Source organism: Mus caroli, chromosome 1, assembly GCF_900094665.2.
Source record: "Mus caroli chromosome 1, CAROLI_EIJ_v1.1, whole genome shotgun sequence".
Classification (NCBI taxonomy): Eukaryota; Metazoa; Chordata; class Mammalia; order Rodentia; family Muridae; genus Mus; species Mus caroli.
The window spans coordinates 171,102,284-171,106,132 of NC_034570.1; positions in this window are offsets into that span (position 1 = coordinate 171,102,284).

The following is a 3,849-nucleotide window of genomic DNA, read 5'->3' on the forward strand; positions in this document are numbered from 1 at the left end:
TGAGTTCGAGGCCAGCCTGGTCTACAAAGTGAGTGCCAGGACAGCCAGGGCACACAGAGAAACCCTGTCTCGAAAAACCAAAAAAAAAAAAAAAAAAATCTCCTCTCTGTAACCTGGCTCTCCTATACTCAGGCTGCTGTCTCCCACATATGTACCCTGTCATCCCCTCCCACCACACACACACACACGACTAAATTCATCTGAGAGATAAAGAGCAGAAAGGCATTTCTATTTATTAACTTTGAAAAGTAGATAAATAATTAATAGCCCAGGGAGTCCCTGCACAGAGCCTTACAACAGGCCCTTTGGGCAGTCTTCCTTACTCACAGGTCAAATGTAGTCTTTATCCCTCTGGCATTGTTATAGCTCATAAATAATGAAGGGACAATTATGACTTAAGAAGTAAATTCTGGTTATTAAAAATATAGTCCATATAGAGATACTAGACTAGTAGATATTTGAAACTGAACATTTTTGAAGCAGGTTTTTAAAAACTTGATTGGGGTATGGTAGTGAATTCCTTTAATCTCAGCAATCAGGACATAGAAACAGGAAGATCTCCCTTGAGTCAGAGACCAGCCTGATCTACGTTCTAGGCTAGCCACAGCTACCTAGTGAAACCTGTCTCAAAAAATTACTGGAAAAATATCTAGACTTTCTAGCTCGTTCTTTTTACTTTAAAATTGCTCAGGGGCTGGGAGATAGCACAGCAGTTCAAAGCACTTGTTCTTGCAGAGGAGTCTGGTTCTATTTCCAGCACCCATGCTGTGACTTACAACTGTCTGTTCCTGCAGTACCTGGGGAATCTGCAGGGGAACCAGGCAGACGCGCAGCAAAGCATTCATACACATGAAATAAAAGTGTAAAGTGATTGCTGGAGCTGTAGGTCAAGTGGTAGAGCAGGTTTCAGGCCTTGCGTGCAATCCCCAGCACCAAATAAAGATTTCAAACTGTGCCCTTTAATATTAGCTGGTTTGAATGATATCAAACCCATAGGCAAGTATGAAATAGAATAAATAGTTTTAAACACATAGGCAAATGTGAAATAGAATAGGCTAAATTTTAAAAATTAGTTTGTTGAATGAGAGGCCATCAAGCCATCTGTGGTAGCTATGTCTGTAATCCTAGCATTTGTGAGGTGGCAGCAGGATCAGAGGTTCAGAGGCCTCAGTTGTTTAGTGACATGTGTCAGTCCACCTAGACTACACGAGACATTGCTCTATGCACTTTACATGTATTGTCCTATTTTAATCTGCCGGGGTCTTTTAAAAAAAAAAAATGAGAGAGGCCATAATGCCAGTGATTGACAACACAAGAACAAAACAAACCTGACACTTCTTGAGACCAGTGGAAGAAACCCGGGGCCAGGCCAGACTAGAGAGCTAAAGACTCTGTTTAACACTGATGGGGTCGCTGCTTCCGAACACACACTTTCACTGTTTCATCCTGCTTTGGCTTTTTAAGGACGGTTTCTCCGTGTACCCTGGCTGTCTTGCTCGGAACTCACTCAAACTCAGAGAGCCACCTGCCTCTGCCTCCCGAGTGCTGAGATGAAAGGCATCACCACCACTGCCCGGCCACAAATTTTCTGTGTGCATTTCTGAAAGGTGAGAATACCCATTTCCTGATGCCCCTTTAATCCCTTACCTCACAGTATCTGCTTGTAGGGCTAGGCCATTGTCAACTACTACGGCATAGGAACGGGTGTGAGTCAGGATGATGGCACACTTGGTTTCTGGTCTCTAGTGGTTCTACTCTTTTTTATTACTATAGTTTATTTCTTTTGTGTGTGATGGGGAGTGTGTAGGTCAGAGACAGCCTCGGAGAGTCAGACCTCTCCTGCCATGTAGGTAATAGGCATAGAACACAGATCCTCAGGCTCGGTGGCAAGTGCCTTTATCAAACCCTGAGCCATCCTGCCAGCCCCTGGTTCCATTTTGCCCTTTCTTTCCTGTGATGAAGGCTGTCCACAGCAGAGTTTCCATAATCCTTAAGTAAGGCTAAGAGCTGACACTGCTGGCCAGGCACTGTTCTGAGTGTGGCACACATGCGTTGTCTGATTTCACTCTTCCCAGCACCCTCGTGGGATACAGTTAGCCCCACCTGGCAGGTGAAAAACTGAAGCCCAGACAATCTGAGGTCACGCAGTTTGTGTGTGGCAGAGCTGGGTACTCAACCCTACAATGTGCTACTTTTCAGAGATAGCTGTTGGTAGACTATGAAAGGAAGCCATTGTTTAATTCCTTCGAGGTTAAAAGAACAAATAGCGCAAGTCCTATAAATTGATTTTTGTGCATGGTTGTCTTTGTGTATATGAAGCCTTGGTCTTCCGCCTTTGATGCCTGTCTCATTTCACCAGACTGGTTGATAGTAAATCAGGGTACCACTGAGGGACACTGAAAGGTTTTTCTTCCTACAGAAGCTGCCACAGGGGGTGCCTGCAGCGCCTTTTTGAGGATGCAGCTCACTTCTCCAAGGGGTCCTGGTTGGAATGCAGATATTCTGCCTGGTAGAAATTATACATAAAGCCAGATGTGACCTGTAGGCTTAACCAACCAGGACACTACACCAGAAAGTGACAGATGTGAGCAGGAAGGAATTTTCTTTCCCTGTAAGCAAGAAGCTCTCAGAGCTGAGGTTCTTCTGAGAAACTGGAAGGAATTCCTGAGACTCTTGATGCCCTCACCAAGCCTGCTTTTTGCATCTGCATCTGTCTAGACCCAGGTTAAGGCTGAGGCCGTGGGAGTTGCAAACAGCCAGACTAGATTTGTTCAGGAATTCATACTTGGTTGCTTACTGTTAGCACTTTCAGGCAGCTCAGCTTGCAGAGGAAGTCAGAGACACTTGTCTGAGATGAAGTTACTTAGCATAAACTTGATGTATAGTGGTGATATGTAGCCCAGGCCAGCTCCAGAAAGCTGTGGGAGCAGTTGTTTAGGGAGGGCAGCTAGGTTGCTCAGAGCCCTTAGATTGGTACATATCCCAAAGAAGGTGGCTGTCTTAGTGTGGTTTTGTATTGCTATATAAAACCATGATCAAAAGCAATTTGAGGAAGAAATGATTCGTTTTTATCATACAGCTCACAGTCCATCATTAAAGGAAGGCTGGGCAGGAGCCTGAAGGCAGGAGCTAAGGCAGAGGCACAGAGAGATANNNCACCTAGTAGTGTGGGTCTCTCCACTGGCTTTCCGCTGAGATTGTCTTGGCTATTCTTAGTCCTTTTGTTTCCTTTTTTTTTTTTTTTTTTTTTTTAAAAAGTTTTCTTTTGTTTCAGGAAGTAGTCCTTTTGTTTCCTTTTTTTTTTTTTTTTTTTTTTTTTAAAGACAGGGTTTCTCTGTGTAGCCCTGGCTGTCCTGGAACTCACTCTGTAGACCAGGCTGGCCAACTCAGAGATCCGCCTGCCTCTGCCTCCCGAGTGCTGGGATTAAAGGTGTGTGCCCCCACGCCCGGCAGAGGGATACTTCTTATTGGCTTGCTCATTTGGATTTCTTGTACACCCCAGGACCACTTGTTCTGGGGTGACACTGTCTCCAGAAGGCTGGGCCCTTCTGCATCAATCACTAAACAAGAACACACACCACATAAGCTAAGCCTGCCTACAGTCCAGTCTGATGGTGGCGTTTTCTCAGTTGAAGCTATTCTAGAAGACTAGCTGTGTCTCATGAACACAGACAAACTGTAACCAGCACAGGGTAATTTTATTTTTTGTCAAGACTGGATGAGCTCTCTGAGAAGAGGCACTGTGTTGCCTGGTGTGCAGGGCAGGGTGCAGTTTGGTTTATGTTTTTATTTCTGTTTCAGATGTTTTGAAAATGAGTAGAGGTAAAGACGTCTTTAAAAACGAGTTTA